The 25,478-nt window shown below is 39.1% G+C and overlaps 1 long non-coding RNA gene across 1 annotated transcript in view; it reads left to right on the top strand.

The window, feature by feature from the left end:
* The window catches only part of LOC120542776, a 101,605-nt gene extending 76,933 nt beyond the window's left edge, over positions 1-24,672 (top strand). Inside the window, exons 2-3 of the long non-coding RNA XR_005636233.1 lie at positions 9,866-9,991; positions 24,234-24,672. This is a non-coding gene — a long non-coding RNA (uncharacterized LOC120542776). The remainder of the gene's footprint in view (positions 1-9,865; positions 9,992-24,233) is intronic.
* The last annotated feature ends 806 nt before the right edge of the window (positions 24,673-25,478 follow it).

Genomic DNA, 25,478 nt, shown 5'->3' on the forward strand with positions numbered 1-25,478 from the left:
ATAGGATTATGTAAATGAAAACTTTGACTGAAACTTGCTGGAAATGTCACCTATTTTGTCATGGTCTTAACTCAAAAAAAACCTCAACATTACAGTATATGTATTTCTTCTGACCCATATTATCCCAAATGTTTCTAGATGAAGACCTTAGTTGAGAATGATGTCATCAGGCACCTGCTTCACTTAGTCACAGGCTTTATGTTTGATTGAGTACCAGGATCATGTAACATGAAATAATTGATCAGTATTGGCCGTAAAAAAAACCTGATCGGAGCATCCCTACTTTAAAAAAAATCTTAAAAATATTGGCAGCCTTCTTATACATAAAATTTCTGAGGGTCAGTCTTTAAGAGACTTTATAAAATCTTTCTGCACTCCCACATACATTAAAAGTACAGTAATTACAGAGAGGATGAAAGAACCTAACATAAATTAATCACATATAAAATAACATTATTGCCTTACATGATGCCATATACAGAATTATCCCTAAGTCTCTTAAGTACATAATGCTTCAAAGTGTTCAGAACAATCAATCTTTAACTTATTTATCAACTTTCAAAAGTACTTTATACTGTGATTTATGGTACCAATTCCTTTGCTAGACAGTAAGGGCTTATTCTATGCCATAAGACAGGATGTGTTGTGTCCAGAGGTGACTCATTAATCCAGGGACCCACCCTTTAACAAGTACAAAGTTAGACTGCCCTATTTTAGTTATACAGATATTATAGTATGTAATTGTGTAAATGGTACAAGTCCATATCAGAGTTTGGGAGTTGTAGTCTTAAAGGAGTTTACTGTTAAGTGCAAATCTAGTGTGACTCCTTCAAAACACGAATCTCTGAATTTCAAAGATTGTATAGTTACTCAAACTTGGTTTTGTGTCACTGAGCTTTGGAAGCACACAGGTATATGTGAGTTTTTTTTTTTTTAACAGCAATAATATACTTAAAAAATGCTATAATTTTTTAAATGTATTATGTCAAACATGTAACCCAACAAAGTGTAGTTATTTGACTAGTGTGATCACTCCGAGCCTGTACAACCATACCGTGCCCTGGCCTGCTTGGAAGAGGTGGGCCCGAGCACGGTTCAGTAGCATTCGGGAACAGTATGATCACTAAACATGCCACATGACATCAATGATAGTGCAATTCTCATTTCATTCAATATCTTTTGAGTTAAAAACAGGTTTTTTATTCTCGCCTTACACATTAATGTAAATTGTAGTTGATAAGAAATGCAGCAAATTCCTTCCTTAACATCATTAGTCGCTGTAAAAATCTTCTTGTACATGCAGCACAATTAACAGCAAGACGCTTTGCTGCACACTCAATAAATTAAGTTAAGAGGGTACAGCGTTATCCTGCCCTACAGGACTCCAAAACAACTACAAAATAAGTAAGATTGTTTTTACATGCATGTGTAAAGATCTGTGTTCAGATCTTGTTTTGGCTTTATATGAAGTCGCATGGTCGTGGCGAAAGTGTGCCCGGGCCTCGAACATTAAGCTCAGTGTGTAGGAAGGGGGGGACAATCACGCTTGGGCACGGTACAGAACAAAATGTTCCCTAGTGTGAGCACATCCTTTGTGTTCCCCTTTAGACATAAAAGATACTCTTTGTAAGAAACCAGAAATACCTGTGTTTCCATGCTAAGGGCACCGACTTCTGCCTCAAAGGTGTTAATTAAAATTACTTAGATTTTTCAACAATGCAAGCTAAATGGCAGAAATGTTTGGCTCCATAATTCTTAAATTACTATGTTACCTTCACCCAACTTGGTGTTCCAGATGCTTCTTGCAGAACAAGTCACATAACTGCTTTAAGGATTATAGTGAACTGTAAAAACAGAAAGAAGCAATTAAACAGGCAGACATTGGCTTTTACATTTCACAGTTTTAGTACAGTTAGGGCTGTATGAAATCCGTTTTATTTTTTCACAAATTCCATTGTTTTAGCTACAACAAAACAAACAATAATGAAATGGCACTTTACATTTCTGTTAATGAAACAGTACATTAGCACAAGTGAACATTATTTTGCAGTTCTATTCATCAGGTAGAAGCACAGATCCTCCATGATGCTGTATGCTAAGACTGCAGTAGGACAGTGAGTGCCCTCCCAGAATTGTAAGAGCTGTTACTAGTTTGATGCATTCTTCTGAGATAAAGGTGAACTTCACTTTTAGGGTCTAGGATATTTGTTACAGCCTGGGCTGATTTGTTCTCGGCCAGAAATAACTTTTTGTAGAGGTGAACATGTTCAGCGAGGTACCCTACTGATTCGAAACAGCTATTCCACCTGGTGTTTCCTGCCTCGGGGGTTCCTGGCAGGCTTCTTGAAGAAGACAGACTTTACCCACATTACTAGTGATGTAGCCTCACTAAAGTATTTATAGTGCTGGCAGGTCTCTCCCACCAAAGTGATGACATGACACAAGCAGGTTGAATGTACAATGTTAAGTATAAGTTAAAAGTTAAGTTAAAACTTTCTGGAATGCTTTCAGACAGTATGATGTATTGTCTGTAACCACTGCTAAAATGTCATTAAGATTCAGCTGATTGTTGTGAAGGGACTGAAGTGCTGCCTGTGAAAAGGTGGAAAAGTTGCAGCTTTCCAAAAAGATAACATCTGCCAAAAAGTACTGGTCTTCAGTGCCTGTAATTGTAATTATGTAAATCATTTCTAACTAGCAAAATACCCGCGCTTCAAAGCGGAGAAGTAGTGTGTTAAAGAAGTTATGAAAAAAAAGGTAACATTTTAAAAATAACGTAATGTGATTGTCAATGTAATTGTCATAGGCTTATTTTAGTATTGAGAATGATGAGTATGATTGTAAATGTTGTGTATGAGAAATACACATTTTTAGGATGTAAGGATCTCTTTGTAAACAACACTTGCAGTTCTGCCCTCAGGCTGTAAAATGTCTGCTCAGCTTACTCTTGAGCATGCAACATACAGTTAGTCATGTGAGAAGCAATCTTGTGTCAAGTCAATGCCAACCTTTTTTAGAGTCTGGCCCTGTGACTCATTTATTGTAATAGCGAAGCAGATCCTTACTGGAAATTGGAGGCGTTTGAGTTGGAATGGGAGGTCAGAGGGTATGAGAGGGATGCAAGGAATAAATACAGTCTTCTCTGAGCCTGTTTCAGTGAAGACAGTTGCCTCAATGAGATTCTTGTGCAGAGATTCAATCTAAAGCCTGGTGCCATTACAAAGTTTTGGTGGTTGTAAGTTTCATAGTAAAGCGGTGGAGTAAACGAAAAGGCAGGAGTCACCAGCAGGCAGACGTGAAGCAAGGCAAACAATAACAGGCTTGAAGTGGTGGAGTAAAGAAGAAGGGACCAGTGAGCATGAACAGCTGAGGACAGTAAGGAAGCGAGTGAGGAGGCACATGAGCACAGGATGTCGTTAATGTATACAGGCAGGGAGCCAACCAGGTGTAGGTGTGTGGACAGCGGCCGTGTGGAAAAAGGAAGGGGGACTGGGGGTGGCCCTTGTGTGTAAAATAAATCCTCTTTTAATGGAAATAAGGAATGAAACCGCCTAAAGGAGAACTCAGTTCCTAAACTTCCTTATGACGTAATGGTGAGAATCGCCAAAAAGAAGACGTTATTTTCAAAAGTTCATTACGGGGCACAACACGAAATGAAACATACTTAATGTTTGTAAGTACAGTGTAAAAGATGAGCATGGGAAAATTGGATGTAGCAGAAATAGTAAGGAGGGGTTTCCTCCATCTATAAATGCAGTTTAGGGGGTATACCCGTTTCCCCCCTTGGGTGTTGTAATAGGACATGAAACATACCTAACTTTTATAAGTACACTGCAAGGAATGAGCACGCAAAATTTCAGCTTCCCACATATATGGAAAGTGGGAAAATTAGTGATGATTCAGTGAGGGCTTTGCCTTTTATATGTGTAGACAACAAAATACCCGCGCTTCGCAGCGAAGAAGTAGTGTGTTAAAGAAGTTATGAAAAAGAAAAGGAAACAATTTAAAAATAACATAACCAGTGGTAAAGCAAGGAAGACTCTGTAATAAGGATGGTTGGGTGCATGTAGAAGGGGTGCCTGCTAACCTAAAAGGGATATTCGGAGCTGACGGGTTTACTTGTCTGTTGTGGAGTGAGCATCGGCCATGGATGGACGCTAACGCAGAGTCACCCGGGTCAGACGGACTTCTTTCTTCAATAAAGGAACTGTCTTTGAGCCGGTAAGACCGCTTCTTTACATGTAAATTAAGTATTACCTTGCCTTCTTTCTTTCCTGCTTTCTTGCATTCTTTCGATTTCGGCAGCGTCTCTATGAAGTTGTGGATTTGCCTGCGAGTATAATAAAGAAACTGTCGCCGAGCCGGTGAGATCACTTCTTTACATGTAAATTAAGTAAACGTGTCCGCAGCGCACATCAGGATTGGCCACCGGATTCACTGCAGACTTCCCAGGCTGTGTGATTATAAACTTTTAAAAGAAAGTTCAGATAAAGGACTGGGAAATGTGTGAGGATTGTGTGTGTCTGGGTGTCTAATTTATATGTGTATACAGTTGTAATATAGGTTAAGTACATGTAAATATATTTGCACCATTTATTAATAAGAGATTGTAATATAGGTTAAGTACATGTGAATATATTTGCGCCATTTATAAATAAGAGATTCTTTCCGTTTGTTTACCTTGCTTTCTTTCTTTCCTACTTTCTTGCATTCTTTCATTTTCGGCAGCGTCTGTATGAAATTGTGGATTTGCCTGTGAGTATAATAAAGGAACTGTCGCCGAGCCGGTAAGAGCGCTTCTTGACATATAAATTAAGTAAACGTGTCCGCAGCGCACATCAGGATTGGTCGCTGGATTCACTGCAGACTTCCCAGGCCGTGTGATTATAAACTTTTAAAAGAAAGTTCAGATAAAGGACTGGGGAACGTGTGGGGATTGTGTGTGTCTGGGTGTCTAATTTATATGTGTATATAGTTGTAATATAGGTTAAGTACATGTGAATATATTTGCGCCATTTATAGCTTGGAGTGCTGCTGACGGATGGCCTTATATGGGCAGGCAGTCAATTACGTGGGAGGCATGGGGATGAAGGATGCAATATAGGCAGGCAGCCAACTACATGAGAGGCGTGGTGATGGGGGACGCAACTCCGCCTCACACGGCGACCGAGCTGCAGGCTATGGCCATATATATGTATGTAAGTAGTATTCAGTTATGACCATTACACATAGAATTTCTAAATGAAACCTGCTTAACTTTTGTAAGTAACCTGTAAGGAATGAGCCTGCCAAATTTCAGCCTTCTACCTACACGGGAAGTTGGAGAATTAGTGATCAGTGAGTCAGTCAGTCAGTCAGTCAGTGAGGGCTTTGCCTTTTATTAGTATAGATGATTCTTAAACCTCAAATGTTTACAGATTGAAAATGTGCATTATTATATCTGTAGCTTCATCTACTGCATATCTTGAAATAATTACAAAGCAAAAGCAAACTAATCTGCAAGATGTTAAATCCGGGAATTAAACAGTAAAAAAGAAAGCCAGCACAAAACCATACCAGGTTTGTAGGTGCCAAGTTTATAACAGAAGAGTCAAATGTGGACCTTACATGCCTTGTCACTGAGAGGCAAAACATTTATGAAATCCAAAAACATCCTTGTTAATTTTTAAAAGAGAACCTGTTAACAACCAGGGCCATTCACTAATAACATTTTTCTACGGGAAAGACTTAATACCAGTTAAATATAATTTCATGTACAATTAGAACTGCTTGCATAAAAGAATTACCATACAGCCAAATGTTTATTCACCTATCACTATGTGAAGAACAAAGTGGTGTCAGCTATCAGTGGTTTCTTCAACTACAACACAAGTTTTATTGCAGTAAATCTTTCAAAGAACGGTGGCCATATGTTGTTCAAAGACAAAGGACGAAGACTGCTTTCATTTTCTGGCAGCAAGCCTCCTTGTTTCCAATGCTTAATAAAGATAGGACACATCTTTGTTATTTTTTCAAGCAGTATGTCTGACTCGCATGACCACAAAGTCCTCCACAAACTGGCATCTTATCTAATGATTTTGTAGTTTCCGCTATTGTTGCGTGAAGGGAAACACTTTTTGATCTTGATTTCTCCTTGTTCTTGAGATGGATTTTAGATTTGACATGTTCATTGCAAGTATCTTTTTGTGTCCACTCTATGGTATGCTGGCAAAACTTGAAGAAAAGTTGTTTTCCAGTTTTGTAAAAGTCACCAGGATATTGTTCTGCCCTCAATTTAACTGTTTCTTAGTTTTTTTCTACGTAGTTAGTGCATCTAATACTTCTCACTTCAACATTTTTGTCTCATGCAGTTAGCTAATTTGTGTGCCTTTAATGAGAAGACATACAGGAAACATGCACACAAACGGATATAGGCATGACTGAATTTCTACATATAATTGCGTTCGCTTTAAAAACAACAAACTAGAAGATAGTATCTGAATGAGGTTAAGTTATTGGGACATTTTGTAACAGTCATCCCTTCAGTCTTTACATTTCACACATTTCCATCTTTAAATCTAAAATATGTTTTTATGCGTTAATTCTGTGATTCCGTCTGTGTTTTTCCGAATCGTGGAAATTGTAGGGCCCTAGTACAGTTACTCATGTTTTAGTGTCCATATTATAAGAATATAATAGCACTCGTAAGAGTAACACCTGGACGTACTATGAGGAATAATTGAAGACAAAAAGAGACTCTCCCTCCAAGTTATATATACACACTCATCATCCACTTTATTAGGTACACCTTACTAGTACCAGATTGGACCACCTTTTGCCTTCAGAACTTCTGTGATTCTTTGTGTCACAGATTTAACAAGGTGCTGGAAACATTCCTCAGGGACTGTGGTCCATATTGACAGGATAGCATCATGCAGTTGCTACAGATTTGTTGGCTGCACACCCATGATGTGACTTTCTTCTTCCATCACATCCCAAAGGTGCTGTATTGGATAGAGACCTCCTCATGTATAAACGGTGCGTACGCACAAAAATGTTGCATACAAATGTTTCCACGTTTAAATCGCGATGTATAACACCTAAACTTGGCCACACACATTTCCATGGTAGCTCATACCCTAGTGTGCGCAAGTTCTCCGCTCTGTTTTGCAGACTGCCGGCACCAAGTGTCAAAGCATTGCTACTGTTCCAGTGTGGTTTCCCTTTCTTTTTTATGCATCCCTGACACGGCTTTATAAATACCCTGAAATTAACTGCATATTGTTTATTAGTTTAATGCATCTGATTGTAATTAATCTGTAACAATATAATGGTCCACAGAATGGTCAAACTATTCTAAATACAATAGCTGCTTTAGCGTTGTTACTCTCACTGCACCTCCTGCTTCTTCTTTCAGCTGCTCCCATTAGGGGTTGCCACTGCGGATCATCTTTTTCCATATTACTCTAACTGCACCACTCTGAGTATTTATATCACTGTATCTGAGTGGGGAATCACAGCTGTACAGCAGCTGATTGGAAAGAGAATTATCAGTATACAGCATCAAGCACACGCTGCCTCAGCCACGCTGTCTATTGAACTGCTCTCATACGGCAAACGCTTCAAAGCCTTTTCTCACGGTTCAGAAACAGTTTCATCCCAAGAATTATAAACGCACTCAGTCAGTCCATCAAGTGCTCCTTGTAGAACTGTTTGTACTTATAAGTACAATTACCTCACTATAAGCTTGCAATACAGTTATAATAGATAGATAGGTAGATACTTTATTAATCCCAAGGGGAAAATCACATATTGCTAAACCTGAGCCACTTTATAAAGTGCGTATTTACATATGATGACGATATCATTTTTAAGATGAAATGCAGCAAAATATGTTTATTATATTATACAGATAAAACTTTAACTTAATTTAAATAATCTATATTGTTAATAAATAAACATGAGGACATGGTATCGCAGCGCTAGCAAGGAGCTGGCGCTCCTTTAACGGATTGTTCCTGCCTTGCGCTGTATTCTTGCTGGGACTGGCACGACACTGGATGGATAGAATAATTTAACATGTACTAGGAAGATATTTCAATGTTCCTTAAAAGTTTTGAAGAATCAGTGTTCTAAGCTTACAGATGGCTTAACGTCTATTACAGAGCTATTAGTGTGGCGATTGGGTATTTGGAGAAAGTAAAGTAAGGACAGGAATTGGGGGTTAGTACGTTTGAAAGAGACAGTACTGGTGCAGTAAATTATTTCATCAAAGGTTTCACACGGCGCAGCAAGTATCCTGCGTGAGGCCTGAACAATCACTGCGCCACCGTGTTCCCATGTTTAATAACTGCTTTAACTCTTATCATCATGAAAATGTATACATCTCAGTATTTTAATTATTCAGAGAGCTGTAATATCGCAGATGTAATGGATTCTGTGTCCTGTCGGAGGAAGAGAAAGCCAGTTTAAGAAGCACGTAGTGATTCACACACATAGAAGATCAAATACAAAACAAAGCATTTAACGTACTACTTTAGTTACAATGGGATTTGAGAAACTAGTAAATGAAACAATTTTAAGACGAAGTTTATGATGTTCTGCTTTAATGATAACATAAACTACGTGATTAAAGAAATATCGAGATTAAAATTAACATTTCTTGCTTTTTTCCCCACTGTGTTCCTGTTTTTTTTCTCTGTACCCTAATAAGCTTTCATATGACACTCAGACGGTGGGCTACGACTCGCCTTTTGACGGCGACTTTGATATCTGATAACTTCTTTTTTATTTCAGGCACTGCAAGTTTGTGAACTTGAGCTTTCGAGTTTCTCAGACACTCTATGTCACTCGATCAACTTCCTTTTATTGTTTATACCACTGTTTAAAGCAACAAATAGTATGTTTTTCCTTGCCTCCACTTGGTATTCGTTGAAATTCTTCTATTTCCCCCCATGCTTTTGCCATTGCCTTTTCACAGAACGCTGAGCTTAAGGGATATTTATATTGATTTGTATATTCAAAGAGGCAAAATACTGGGAGGAGTCGGGGCGGGACAGCAGGCATGTGCACGTGCCTTACTTTTCACGCTGACCAGGATTTATCCAGCGGAAGAACGTGGAAGTTGGTGTTTGCACAGATTTATGCATCTGGATTTTTTTGTGCGTTAGCACATTTCCGCTTTTGTCCGTACGCCATGTTATAGTGTGAATTCTTCGCACGCCGTTATGCATGAGGCCCCTGGTGACTGTGGAGGCCATTTGTGTGCAGTGAACTCAATGTAATGTTCAGGAGACCAGTTTAAGATGATTTGAGCTTTGTGAGATGGCATGTAATCCTGCTGGAAGTAGCCATCACAAGATGGGTACACTTCTAAAACTACCTTTACGGCTTTTCATATGGCGTTATGTTTTTCGTTGGAGTCTCTGCCCCAATCATGAATATTGGTAAGTTATCATAGAGTTAGCATAAAGTGGCAGAATGCATAAAAATATGATTTTTCACAGCATTAACTTATTTCAATGACTGGGTGGCATCAGAATACGGTCTTGAGAGTTATTCAAGTTTACCACTATAAAGGGTATAATTATACCCAAGCCTCACTCATGTTTAATCGTAATTGCATAGAATTCAGAGCCTGAGTTATTCTTGGGTTTAAAGCCAATGAGGTTAAAAAAAATCTTAAAAACATTTTATTTAGCCCATTCATAACTTGTAATAAATTGGCTGTTACAGATTGAAAGTAATGCTGCATAGTCACATATTTTAAGCTTTAAAGTTTTACTAAGGCTATTTTCATTAAGTACAACTGTTATCAAATCGTTTTGTGTTTATATTAATTTTCCAGGAGCTAGTCATTATTTTTATCTTTGCTTTCTGTTTCTAGTTTCTGTATTGGCAAGCTACGCTGCCTCCAGCTGACCTAAGGACTCTGTAGCCTCCTTTGATGACAGAAAGGATGAAGATGATCATGTTATGATGTGACTGACAGGTATTACTGTAGAATTCTCAGGTGAGGTTTTCTTCTGTAGTACTTTTGCTGGCTGGAGTTTTTGTTTTACTCTCCATACCTGCCATCTATCTGTAGAAAATAGCCAGATTTGACAGTGACATTTTACATGATAACCATCAGACACTCCAAGACTGCCTGCACTAAATGACTTATGCTACTTTTAATATTTATAAAGTCAGGTACCACTTTATATGACAAAGTGGCATACAAATAAATTATATTGTTGTCAGCAATTGCTATTTGGATAAAGGACAACATTTTAAAAATCACTTATTTACCAAATAATTTAATTTGTTTTCAGGGTTTTGGGTACCTGGAGCTAATCCAGATGTCATATGGCACAAGTTCATTTTAGGGCACACTCACACACATACCCACACTCCTGTACATTATTGTGATGTTGGAGAAGAACATACATAGATATGGGGATAATGTGGACACTGTCAACAATCTGACATAGGGAATGGAGAATAAACATGACGGCATATTGTGAATAGAGCAAGGTGCATGTAAATAGCATAGCATATGTAAAAATTTATGCTGGTTGTGTACTTTGTATTCATAGACAGCATACCAGAAAATTTATGCAAAAGTAAGAAAAAACAGTCTGCGTTCTTTGTGTTAAATTATGTCTGTTTGTTATTTAATTTGTGTAAGTGTGTGTACATGATTCAATACATGCAACATCATTTTAACATAACTGTACTCAAATCACATATGTTTTTCTAAAAAGCAGCTCATTCATAGGCAAGTACTATGTTAAATCAGTCCAAAGAAAGAAATCACAAAGAAAGCTCATTATTCATTCTTGCTCTTGCTATCATCATTAGGACTGCCATGTCTGTAGGCACATCATGAGTGAGCCTCCTTCCAGTGCTGTCCTCTTTACATGCAACTCACTCCATCCACAATGTGCCACCTCACATGTTTTCCTTTCCATGTCAGATTGATGCTAGGGAATTGATGTGTACATTGCATTCCAAGTATGTAAAAATATTACAATGCAATTTCAGATGAGTTTATATACATTTTATCAAAGTGAAATAACTGGATAGTTTTAAGATTAGTCTATGATCTTTTTTATCACTTGTACTAAAAAGGTGAAAGATTATAACTAATATTTTGCAATGGTTTCTGTATAGTTATCTGATGGAAAGTGAGACAGCGTTTCACATTTAGATAGTAGAATACAATATGTGCAAGTGTGTTTATCTGATGCAGTACATACACCAGCAATTTAGTATAGCTGTACTCAAATCATATAATTATATTTTCTTAAAGGCACCTCATTCATGGCCAAGTACCATGTTACATCAGTCCTTTTGTTTTCACAAAGAAAGACTGCTGTTCATTCTTTACCTTCTTTTTCCATGTCCATAAATGTACTGCCATATGCCATGTTGTGTATGAAGGTAACTGAACACCCACCACACCATTACAACATGTGCGCCACTTTTATTACAAGTAACAAAGGCCGCTTTCTTGATGTGTTAAACCAGGGGTGTCCACATTTTTTCGGCTTGCAAGCTACTTTTAAAATGACCAGGTCGAAATGATCTACCTACATTAAAAATTATATACATATATATATATATCTATACTAATAAAAGGCAAAGCCCTCACTGACTGACTGACTGACTGACTCACTCACTCACTGACTCATCACTAATTCTCCAAGTTCCCGTGTAGTTAGAAGGCTGAAATTTGGCAGGCTTATTCCTTACAGCTTCCTTACAAAAGTTGGGCAGGTTTCATTTCGAAATTCTACGCGTAATGGTCCTAACTGGAAGCTATTTTTCTCCATTTACTGTAATGGAGTTGAGCTTGAAAGCCGTGGGGGGCGGAGTTTCGTGTGACATCATCACGCCTCCCATGTAATCACGTGAACTGACTGTCAACGCAGTGCGTAGAAAACCAGGAAGAGCTCCAAAAAGCGCTGAAGAAAACATGCATTATACAATTGAGAGGGCAGCAAAACAATAAGAACCGAGCAAATGACATATACAACCATATTCATGAGTGCTGCTACTTCGGAAACAAAGCAAGGTGTAAACCTAAAGTTTAAATTAAGTTCATAGACAGGCTGCCGCTGGCATTTGTCATGCCCACGGGTAATGCGGGATACAAGTTTAATGAGAGGACGCAGGATATAAACGAGAGTTTTGATCACTTTGTAACTAAGTTAAAATTGCACGTGAAGGGCTGTGCTTATGCAAATTCTGAGAGACTGTGTTTGTGGGGGATTGACAGTTAAGGCAGGTGGGGGAGTCACGTCATCATCTCCCCTCCCATTCACCTCATTTCGCTCTGAGCTGAGCTCCGCAGCTAACGCATGCAGTGTTACATAAGCAACTTTGTGACGCTGCCATCAAATACTCACAGAAAAATCCACAAGTTAATACACACACTGTCTCTACACTTTCTCCACACTGAATCCTCCAGGCACTACTTCCAAAAGGTTACATTGACAATCGCGTTACGTTATTTTTAAAATGTTTCCTTTTCTTAGCACAAGCACAGCTGAGAAGCTTCGATGCATGTGCTCCATAACGCGTTAAAAAATCATGCATTTAATCACACTTTGCATTCCAAGCAAGGGGGAACTTCTCTCAATGCATGATTTCCTGGTACACCGATTACGTTGATCAGCGCTTCCCGATTCATTTTAACCTCGCACCCCCTTGGTTTGAGAAGAAGTATGAAAAAATATGAGGTTAACACAGAAAAACAGATCACCAATGGAAGCTTTATGAATAATCGATTCGCCATCAACAATTGTTTTGGTAAAGCCATACTCAGTGTAATCCTCCTTCCATTTTATAATTTTTCCGCCACTAGCCATGATTAAATGAATGGTAAAAAAGTAAGAGCGAAGCGAGGGTGACTTATTCAGGCAGGCAGGCGACAGCTCAATAGCTTGAATTTGGATATAAGTAGGTTCTATTTAGTTGCCAGAAATATCTTTGTTAGGAATGGAAGTTGAATTTAGTCTTTAAATTTCTATGGTAAAGAAAAAGTTATGCAATGATGACTACATTTAACTATATAAAATCAAAACTTGATTATATAAACTCACTGTCGGAATAAATAAAGTCAAAACTTGAATATATAAAGTCAGCGTCGGTATATATAGAGTCAAAACTTGAATATATAAAGTCATTCCCAAATATATAAAGTCAAATCTTGAATATATAAAGTCAGCGTCGGAATATATAAAGTAAGTGCTGCAATATATAAAGTCAAAACTTCAATATATAAAGTCAGCGTCGGAATATATAAAGTAAGCGCTGGAATATCGATCCATTTCCCAAGCAGTTGAATCCGACCACAGGGTCACGGGGGTCTGCTGGAGCTAATCCTAGCCAACACTGGGCGCAAGGCACGAACCAATCCTGGGCAGGGCACATGCATCATTTTCAAAACATTAACCGAACAGTGTTTTTTTAATTTATTTTTCTGAATACATTTTTTTTCACTTAGTTCAGTTCAGAGTCGTTTCAATCAATAGATTTTGACTTTGACTTTATATATTCAGGAATTAGTTTATATACTCCGATGTTGACTTTATATAATCAGGAATGACTTTATAAATTCCGACGCTGACTTTATATATTCAACTTTTGACTTTATATATTCAGAAACAAGTTTGACTTTATATATACCGACGCTGACTTTCTATATTCAGGTTTTTACTTTATATATTCCAGCGCTGACCTTATGTATACCGACGCTGACTTTATATATTCAAGTTTTGACTTTATATATTCGGGAATGACTTTATACTGTATATTCAAGTTTTGACTTTATATATTCTGACGCCGACTTTATATATTCACAAAATCAATTTATTTGCCTGTTTGGCACCCCATAGTATATGTGTGTGTGTATATATGTACACATGTATGTATATATATATATGCCAGCAATACTCTTGACAATGACAAAACAATGACATTGTCAATCATTTTACGTTATTTTTAAAATTTTTCCTTTTCTTTTTCATAACTTCTTTAACACACTACTTCTCCGCTGCGAAGCGCGGGTATTCTGCTAGTATATATATATATTGTGATCGAAAAGAAAGTTACAAATACAAAATAAAGATTTGGGTACCGTCCCCGTATATTGTTGTGTAGACAATATTGAAAAAATGCAGTGATTCAAAGATTCAAAGTATAATGAACAATCTTACTGAAACAAAATGGTGGTTTTATAGAACATAAAACAGGTGACAGGAAATGGTTGGCAAAATGGTGATGTGGCAACAGGAACCGGAAGTGACGTCATTTTGAGGAGCCGGAAGTGAGGTAGTTTGTGGGTGTCGGAAGTGACGTCATCAATATTGGCCGGAAGTGATGTCATTGCAGCCATTTTGAAAACCCGGAGGTTGCGTGATTATTTCTCTTCTTGTTTCCTGTTGGCAAAAGAGAGTTCAGGTAAGTACCACGTGACATCCCCTTATCTCACGATGTTTTACTCACCTTTGGGCTCTTTGACTGCTTCCTAATCGTACATGTGTGACATGACCCCCCTCAGACCCCTCGGGCGACCTGCACCGCGAGGTCGTGGACACGAGAGAGAGCATCTGCGTTGGCTTGCAAAGAACCCCTACGATAAATGACACTAAAACGATAAGGTTGCAAATCCAAAAACCACCTAGTGATGCGCGGGTTAGACTCACGATGAAGAGACATCCACTGCAAAGCGGCATGATCCGTCACCAGAGTAAACTCACATCCCAAAAGGTAGTATCGTAAAGACATGATAGCCCACTTGATCGCCAAGGATTCTCGCTCCATACTTGGTCTCTCATTCCAACAATTTCCGGCTGAGGAACATAACGGCGTGTTCAGCACCGTCGACACATTGGCTCAGTACGGCACCCAATCCTGTGGCCGATGCGTCGGTCTGGAGAATAAAAGGAATAGAAAAATTAGGAGTTTTCAACACAGATGCTGACGTAATGGCCACTTTCAGGTCACTAAATGCTTTGTCCACCACATCATCCCATAACACTTTTAAAGGCGCTCGTTTCTTCGTTAAATTCGATAAGGACGCAGCAATTTCAGAGAAGTGCGGTACAAAATGGCGATAGTAACCCGCCAGCCAATTTTATTACATTGTGGTTTAACAGTACCTCCACCTACTACGTAGCCTAAATATTTGGCTTCCTTCAATCCAAAGAAACATTTCTTCGGGTTAATACGAAGCCCGGCTGACGCTAGTGTGGAGAGGACTGCTTTAACCTGCAATACATGATCCTTCCATGTGCCGGAATAAATGACAACGTCATCCAAGTAGGTGGCACTATAGGAATTGTGGGGCCAAAGCAGTGTATCCACCAGACATTGAAAAGTAGCTGGTGTCCCGTGCAAACCAAAAGGAAGCACCTTGTATTGCCAATGTCCACTGGGCATACTAAAAACGTTTTTTTCTTTAGCGGAGTCTGTTAAGGGAACTTGCCAATACCCTTTAGTCATGTCAAGAATAGTTAGGAATCGAGCGTTCCCTAACCGATCAAGTAAATCATCCACTCGCGGCATGGGATACGCATCAAACTTAGAGACCTGATTTAGTCGTCGGAAGTCGTTGCAAAACCTCCACGAGCCATCAGGTTTAGAAACTAGGACAATTGGACTAGACCAAGGGCTATAACTTTCTTCAATAACCCCTAGTTCCAGCATTCGTCTAATTTCCAGCTCTACTTCCACTTTCTTTGCCTCCGGGAGCCTATAAGGTCTCTCTCTGACAATCACTCCATGGTCCGTATTGATGTCATGAACAATCAACGCAGTACGTCCGGGTGTCTCGTCCACAACTTTAGGGACAGACAAGATAGCCCGTTCGAGATCTTGTCGTTATTCAGATGTCAAATCAGGACCAAAATTCAGATGTGCACATTTATTTATTTATTTATTTATTTATCAAGCACCTTTAAACAACTTTAATTGACCAAAGTGCTGTACAACTAAAAGACAAAAAGGTTAGCAGGTATTACACAGCGCATATATACTCAATATACATTGCACACTACTATACTAAACCAATCAATAAAATCAAAACAAAATAAGTAATAATAATAATAATAATAATAATAAATAAGATGAAACCAACTACATAAAATCAAGAGGAATTAAATGCACATGAAAACAGATGTGTCTTAAGCAGGGTTTTAAAATGATTAAGATTCTGGGCCGCTCTTAACTGCAAGGGGAGGCTGTTCCACAAACTGGGGGCTACTACCGAAAATGCTCTGCCTCCTCTGGTTTTAAGCTTTATTCTGGGGATATGGAGTAACTGAAGATCAGAGGATCGCAAGGTTCTGACAGAAGAATACGGAACAAGAAGCTCCGACAAGTAGACAGGTGCCAAGTCATTTAAGCTTTTAAAAACAAGCAGTAATATTTTAAACTAGATCCTGAAATATACAGGAAGGCAGTGAAGGGAGGCCAGTATAGGTGTTATATGGTCACGCTTTTTCTTCCCTGTCAGAAGGCAAGCCGCTGCATTTTGAACGGCTTGCAGCCTCTGAATTTGTGCCTGACTGAGACCTATGTATAATGAGTTACAGTAGTCAAGGCGTGATGTAACGAAAGCATGAATTACTGTCTCAAACTGTTCATGGGGAATGTAGTGCTTGACTTTACTAAGTAGTCTAAGTTGAAAAAAGCTGGACCTTACAACTGCGCTGATCTGTTTATCCAACTTAAAAGCAGAGTCAAAAATTACCCCCAAATTTCTGGCAGACTGATGAGAAAAAGATGCCAGAGATCCAATAACACTGTCATACCCGCCGAGGACATTGGACTTTCCAAAAGCAATAATTTCAGTTTTGCTTTTGTTCAGACTGAGAAAGTTTATCTCCATCCATGTTTGAACATCTCGGAGACAGTTCAACAAGGTCTGAATAGCTGGGTGACTATTTGCTGGAATAGATCGATAGATTTGAAGATCATCAGCAAAGCAGTGGAAGGCGATTTTATGCTTTCTAAAAATAGACCCCAATGGAAGCATGTACAATGAAAAGAGGATTGGCCCCAAAATGGAACCCTGGGGTATCCCACAGCCAAGAGAAGACACTGAAGATGAGTACTTCCCTAAATGGACTGAGAAACTCCTGCCTGACAAATAAGATTGGAACCATTTAAGAACAGAACCTTTAATTCCGACACATATCTCAAGGCGTGATAGCAAGATACTATGGTCTACTGTATCAAACGCTGCAGTCAGATCCAATAAAACCAGAATGGCAGAATTACAAGAGTCAGCAGGTAAAGGAAAATCGTTAAGCACTCTTAGGAGGGCAGTTTCAGTGCTGTGTCGTGGCTTAAAACCAGACTGAAATTTTTCAGAAACCCCATTAAAATCAAGATACGCCTGTAACTGGTTATAAACAACCTTTTCTAAAACTTTTGATAAAAAAGGGAGTTTAGAAATGGGCTTAAAGTGCACATGACATGAAAAGAGAACTAGGTTGTCCGGAGGAGGGATCAACATCCCTGTCCTTCCACGGTTTCAGTAGATTTATATGATACACTCTTTCACTCGGTCGACGATTAGGCTGTTTAACCAAATAGTCGACGAGTCCTTTTCATTCCTTTATTTCATAAGGACCTTGCCAGGTTGCCAACAATTTTGAATGGGAGGTTGGGACGAGCACCATTACACGATCACCCAGGACAAACTCCCGAATGGTGGTGTTTCTATTATAATAACGAGACTGCACTGCTTGTGCTTTTTCTAAGTTGTCTTTTAAAATAGGTCTAATTTTCTCAAGTCTATTGCGTAATTGCGCGATATATTCAAGAATATTTGAAGTAGGGAGGACCTCCTCTTCCCATCCTTCTTTTAACATATCCAAAAGCCCTCGGGGTTGTCTTCCATAAAATAACTCAAAAGGAGAGAAACCTGTAGAGGTCTGTGGGACTTCCCGGTATGCAAACAAAACGAGGGGAAGCAACTGATCCCAGTTTCTTCCATCCTCGTTAACTACCTTACGTAACATCTGTTTTAATGTTTGATTAAAACGCTCCACCAACCTGTCAGTTTGGGGATGATAGACTGACGTTTTCAGATGTTTTATACGGAGTAATTTAGCAATTTCCCTGAACATCTCCGAAGTGAAAGGAGTCCCTTGGTCTGTTAAAACCTCTTTGGGGATCCTAACACGAGCGAATATCCCTACCAACTCCCGTGCGATGGTTTTTGTATTAGCTGAGCGCAAAGGAACAGCTTCTGGAAAGCGAGTGGCATAATCAACTAATACTAAAATATATTTAAATCCTTTTAACGAGGGTTCTAACGGTCCTACGAGGTCTATTCCGACTCTTTCAAATGGGATATCAATAAGGGGAAGGGAAACGAGAGAAGCTCGAGTCCGTCTGAGAATCTGGCGAAGTTGACACTCCGGACAAGAAGCGCAAAATCGCCTGACCACCTCATTAATTCCCGGCCAATAAAATCGGAGCTTTATCCTCTCTAAAGTTTTATCGAAGCCCAAATGGGCTCCCAGAAGGTGAACATGTGCTAATTCACACACTTTTCGCCAAAACGTGCGTGGGATTAACAATGATGCTCGCACTTCACCACCGTGTTCTGCCACTCGGTATAACAAATCATTTTTAATAACAAAGAACGGCGTGGGTGGCATGGGATTCAGAGTTGTATAACCCTCGGTGGACACTATAGCATTCCTAGCAAACTTTAAGGAATCATCGTTCCACTGATCTCTTTTAAAGGATGAGGGTGTTAGAAGGAATTGGGACGTTAACGCTTGAATTGGGTCTTGCGTGACCTCAATGGGAGGGGCTATTGCCTCCACGTCCTCCACGTTAACTGTATTAGCTCCCGCAGAGGACGATGGGACATCGATTTCTTCGCACTGGGTGCTAGTATCCGCCCGTGCTACTGAGGGACATGACGTGGAGGCAGTCGGATCATTTTGTTCCATCATTAAGCCTAAATATTTCTTTGGTACAGTTACGTTTTTACCGCTAATAATTTCATTCCAGTCCCTACCAAGTATAACTGGAAACGGAGGATCCGGTAACACAGCCACGGCCATACTTTTTAGATTTCCATTTACTGTCACAATACATCTGGCTGTTTTATAATACTGGATATCTCCATGAATACATTTTAGACTGGGTTTTATTTTAGTTCAATGTTGCGGTAAAACGAAATGGGTAGCAACAATAGAAATGTTACTCCCGGAATCAAACGTTGCCCTTACCTTTCTGCCATTTATAATAACTGCACCTGTATAGGGGAGAGACAAATGGTTACTCACGGTGGCACAGTACCTTTCCCCCCTTACCAACGAACAATCCATCGGTTCAAAGGAACAGGTAGGAGACAGATGTCCAACCTCCTCACACTTGTAACAGCCGGGAAGATTGGCTGGTCTGTCACTTCTACGGACGACAGGTTCAGGAGCTTGTCGGGGCTCAGGAGCTGACCCACGTGCCTGTTGGGTTCGGCGAGAGAACCGTTCTGATCGCCCCGATTTGCAAGCCGCCCAATGACGCTCCGCGATTTTTATAAGAGAGTCCATGTCCTCGTAAGTGTGTTTCTGGACTTGCTGGGCTATGTGTTCAGGGAAGGCATGAACAAAGGTCTCGCACACTAGTATTTCGGCCATCTTATGAGAGTCATTGACGTCGGGCCGTAGCCAACGACAGACCTTTCCCCAGGCTTCAAAGCCCTGGGTTCTCAGTGGCCTCTCAGGGTCAAATCGCCACTCCCTCCACTCTCTTGCCTGCTGCTCCGGAGATACGCCGTAGCGTTTAAAGACGTCTAGTTTGAGAGCGTCATAATCAGCAGCCTGCTCCTCAGTTAAATCATAATAGGCCCACTGCGCCGTTCCCTTCAGGTAGGGAGCCAGTTGGTACGCCCACTCCGACCTCGGCCATGCATTCCGCTTAGCGGTACACTCGAAGATCAAAAAATACGTTTCAATGTCATCAGATTCAGTGAGAATTGTCAAAGCAATGGGTGGTGACCGAGCGACCTCCGTCCGTATCCTAGCTGCCGAACAAGCCTCGGATTCCGCCAACTGAGTCCTGGTCTCCCCCATCTGAATTTTTAGGGTCTGTAAATCTCCCATGATCGTGGAGAGAACGGTTTTCAGGTCTTGTTCTTCTGACATCTTGAACAATTAATCCTGCCAGCTATGCTAACTGTGATCAAAAAGAAAGTCACAAATACAAAATAAAGATTTGGGGACCGTCCCCGTATATTGTCGTGCAGACAATATTGAAAAAATGCAGTGATTCAAAGTCCTGAAAGTACAATGAACAATCTTACTAAAACAAAATGGCGGTTTTATAGAACAAAAAACAGGTGACAAGAAATGGTTGGCAAAATGGTGATGTGGCAACAGGAACCGGAAGTGACATCATTTTGAGGAGCCAGAAGTGAGGTGGTTTGTGGGTGCCGGAAGTGACGTCATCGCGGCCATTTTGAAAAAACCGGAGGTTGCGTGATTATTTCTCTTCTTGTTTCCTATTGGCAAAAGAGAGTTCAGGTAAGTACCACGTGACATCCCCTTATCTCGCGATGTTTTACTCACCTTTAGGCTCTTTGACTGCCTCCTAATAATACATGTGTGACAATATATATATATACTGAGTATACTTATACATAAAATATATGTTGTCGTACCTTGCATAACTGAATAACCTTTCTGGCTCAATAACAATTTAATACATTTATGGTCACTACAGTATTTGGATTTAATAATCTTCATGTGGAAAAAGGCTGACTCGCATAAATAAGTAGAGCTGAACAATGCAGTCAAGGAGCTTTTGAATTCAGCAAAGTGAAAAATGACAGCTTTCTGATTAACTGCGATTTTAGTTCCCTCTCCTTTCTCTTTCTCAGATCGCTTTTCGGAAGGAAGTCAGTTTCGTAGTTTTTATGAACAGTTCGAAAGTGCCTTTCCACATTTTCCTTCTTTGGAATAGCAATGATAGATTGACAGATCAGGCAAACGCACTTCTATTGTGACATTGTGAGAAAAAAAATCCTCTTCCAATTCCACATCCAGCCCATACCCTCCCCAAACATTTTTTTTTTTAAATCCCTTCTTTAGTTGATATAAATTGGTAGGCTAACTAGATCACAGCTGGAGTTTTGCAGTAGCTTGCGCGTTTGATCGTGCTTACGGGATGACCAGTGTCTTTGAAGAAAAGAGATCTCAGACTGGCCGCCCTGTATGTCAATCAAGTGGCAAATGGCATAGGGAGGATATATGATAGACCTACATTAAAAAAAAATTTTTTTTGAATGCAACATGATCTACCTGCACTACCTTTGCGATCTACCGGTCGGTCACGATCGATGCATTGGGCATTGGGTTTTACTGTTTTGAAATCACTGGATTATTTTTCTCTACTTTTACTGCTTTCAAATAAGTATCCATAGCACACATATCCAATGTTCTCCCCAGAAATTTTTTCCAGCTGGGTGGGGCGGGACGGGGAAATTTGGTGGTTAGTTAATTATTATTAATTATTTTCCAATGCTCAATATAAATCCCTTTTTTAAGGTTTGACACTTGTGCCAGAATATTTTTTATTAAATTTAAGAAGTATCCAATTCAGGATCCTGCAACCCTAACAAAAATTTTAAATAACAATTGTTATGACATAAACCAAGATGCACAAGTATTGTCACTGTCGGGAAGAAAAGTGAAAACAATGAAAAAAAATCTATATATATAATTCACTAAGGGCACGCATGACAGTGAGCGCAAGTAAGACAGAGCCACGCCTGCCAACTCTAAGACCATGGGATACGCATGACAGAGCCCCGCCCACCAACTCTAACTCTCCTCCCGCAGCCACCCTCAAAACCGGACCCGCCCACACGCAGCTGCCACGGCATTTCTCTCCAAGCATCTGCAGTACGCTTACAAAATAAAGCAAACTCTTCATGCAGCGAAAATTTACTTCTCCAGCTAGATTCCATGCTCAGAACCATCAAACCCTTTGCTAAATCATACAAACACGTTAATGAAATCATTCAGTCCAATCCAACAGCAGCCTTACGAAGGCTTTTTGAGGAAAATCCTAGGCAGAATTTACGATCCTACCTCTAAAATATTTGCCCACCTGCCCACTCGTCCCCTGCCATCTCTGCAGATCATTAGATCTGTGGCTGTCATCTCACAATCTCATGCAGAGCGCCTGGCTAAAAGATGCTAGGGAGAACACTGCCTATCTATTATTGAAGACCCATGGCCTATGTATCATTTTGAAGGGCAAGTTTTACTTTGTCAGATTATGTATTGTGGATAAAGAAATTGTGCCGTGTATCCTGGTTACATTTAATCATCTATTCGCTCTTGATTCATGAAGGAGGAAAACTCCCTTCTCTACAGCTGATGTCAGACCACCTTAATTTCCATAAACCAGCACACCCCTTTTCTCTGTGTGATCAGTGTTACCACTATGAAAAAACTGAGGATGCTGTGCATTAGAATGTCCCACTTACTAGAGCATTATTAATGACAAATATCAACAAAAAAAAAACCATGTAGGCTAATTTTTGCTTTTTCTCCATCACCACATTTTAATTAAATTCTTTTTACCCCTAAATATTGATATACTGAAACATGCCTTCTTACCTGCTTCCCTAGATGGACCATCCTGCCAAATTTCATATTTTCAGCTAAATGGGAAAGTGTTTTTGTTGATGACTAAATGAGTCAGTCAGTTAGTCAACGATGAAATTCCTGCCACTTGAATTCATAACCTGGAAATCTCACATCTTGCTTCAGTACCTATCCAGAATTCTAGTCTGAAAAGACTACTTTGCATTTACTGCGAGTTTTCTTTGCTTTTGTAAATACAGTTATATGGAGTCACCAAGGTGGGGCCCCAACTCTTTTGTCTTTGTTTGTGTCTAATTTTAAAATATTTATACATACACTCAGTGTTTGTTGTGTTGATTGTTCTGCCTCATACAGTGTGAAACATAAAATCAAGATCTGTTTTGTTTCCCCCTTCCTGGGTTTGATTCTGCTGTTTCTACGATACAGTTAGTTCTTAATATTGGATCTTTTTCCAGTATTCTGCGTCTGGCGATACTGCACTCTTCTTATAATTTGTAGTATTTTGTTTTTATTTTTTTTGTACTCTTTTTTTTCATATATTCTTTTAAAATTGATCAGTTGTCAAGTGAGCTAGAGTCAAAACACTGAATCTGAGAATATCAAGCAATTTCTAAGGTCAAAATGATACCTTTTATTAGCTAACTAAAAAGATTACAATATGCAAGCTTTTGAGACAACTCAGGCCCCTTCTTTAGGCAATTCTTGCCTAAAGAAGGGGCCCCGAGTTGCCTCGAAAGCTTGCATATTGTAATCTTTTAAGTTAGCCAATAAAAGTTGTCATTTTGCTTGAATTTTTACTACATTCATAATGGCTAACACAGTACAACAGCCTAGTACTAAGGTCAAAATGAAAGTCGTAGTGACTAAAGTGAATTCAGGGAAAATTTTGTTTAGAAGATTACCAAAGATTTTTTTTTCTTCTGTCTTGCACCATGGCCTTTCAGGACTGACATGGTGCCTACTAAAGCAGCTGGGACTGATCTACAATTGCAACATGTATTATTAATTAATTAATCATTGTGTGAGGATATAGCGGGTTGAATAATGGATGGATGGATGTATTTAATAGCAAGACATTAGAAAATTGTTATTGGGGAAATTATTATTCTTGTATGATTAATATTTGTGGCATATGTAATTACAATTGTAAGTACTTTCACCTGATCAACAGTTAATAATTCTTAATGTAGCATGTTACTTTTAGATAACTTTACTTGACATGCTCTGATTTTCAAGCAATATGAGAATTTTCTTCTCTCCAGGAAAACACTAGTAATATTTTGTATGGAACATAAAATAATATTTTAGTTATTTTTGTTGTAAATAAACATATATACAGTAATTACTATGTATGGAGTATTGGATTCAGTGCAGAGTAAAGGTAAACAAGCAAATGCATTGTAATATTTCTGAAAAAAAATGTCTTAACATAAAACAGACCTGTATGTGTCCAGCAGATGGCAGTCATCTTTCACAGTTGTGCTATTTAATATCCAGAATAGATGATCCTTAATTAAGGATTTCTTTCTTTTGTATGGGACAGCTATAATGCATAAACTGATAATTTATTAGTAGTAAAATGACTGAAAATTTTTTTTCTTCTACTCTCTCCTTTTTCACATTAAGGTTTGTGAAAGTCACCTGGGTGAAGCACAGAGGCTGTTTGGAAGCATGTGCTGATAGCACGTTGCCACAACTCCTACACATCGAACCACCTGAATTGGGAGCCAAGTGCACTGGGTGACCTCTCAGCACCACAGTGGAACAGTGTGAGGTTTTTTACAGTGGCTGGAGTGCCAAACCTGCCAACAACCCCACGCACTGTGACTGACCATATTTAAAATTGATAAATATTTAGATAACTTAATTATTAGCTAACCAAACAAGACTCAAGGGACTGACTGATATATTTTCAATGATACCTTTTTTATTTGGTCCCCAGTTGGTGGTAGTGAGGAAGAATTACATTCTCTGTTTACTTTCATTTTAGCATAACACGAGTACAAGAGTAAAATTATGTACTGACGCACAACAGCAATAAAAATCTTATTTTCTTTTAGAAAGAGAAGGAAAAGAGGTCTCATTTTTAAAACCTTTCCTGCATTGGTCGATTATGGTAAAAAAATAATCAGACTTGTAGAACTTGGCATATGCACATTTGTACGCAATTTAGGAGAAATTATAAATAGTTAAAAAGAGTACACTTGCCTGAAGTAAAATGGGATGGTACGCAGGGCACTCCATTGAAAATGGCTCTGAAGTGGTACAAGGGCACGCTTTAGCTGAGGTTTATACAGACTTTCTCTGTCCTACAAGTCCTACAAGTATCCAAACTTCTCTGGACGTAAAACGGACTGACATACTAGTGTTAGTCTGCCACTATGTGAGAAAAGATCATTGCAGTAAAATGAGTGCTGGCTGAAATAAAGGGACAGAGAAAGTTTAGAAAGCCACCAGGAAACTGAGAAATAGAAATGCCTATACATGCCGGCATGCATGTGCACATGAGACTTAATGTACTGATATTGTAATATTATTACCAGTGACAAGCACGTCACTTAGAGAGTGAAAGGATTTCTCAAGTAAACCCTGTAGAGATAAAATGCCAAAGCAGATGCTAGATTTCACCTTTTGATCTTTTGTCCTCTGATTAACTTTTGATGGAGAAGAGAGTGTGTTGCTGAATAGACCCCCAAGTTACTGTGAATAGTGGAGGGGTATTATAGGTGGTCAGCGTTTTGATTTGTCTTTTTTTTGTTCCTTGTGGAATCTCTTCTGGAACCGCTAATTTATCCTTATAAGAAGGAAAACATTTATTTATTTATTTTTACTGATTTTTTTAGGGTGCAGATGTACTGATCATTACAGTAT

The sequence above is a fragment of the Polypterus senegalus genome, chromosome 13, assembly GCF_016835505.1.
Source record: "Polypterus senegalus isolate Bchr_013 chromosome 13, ASM1683550v1, whole genome shotgun sequence".
Lineage (NCBI taxonomy): Eukaryota > Metazoa > Chordata > Cladistia > Polypteriformes > Polypteridae > Polypterus > Polypterus senegalus.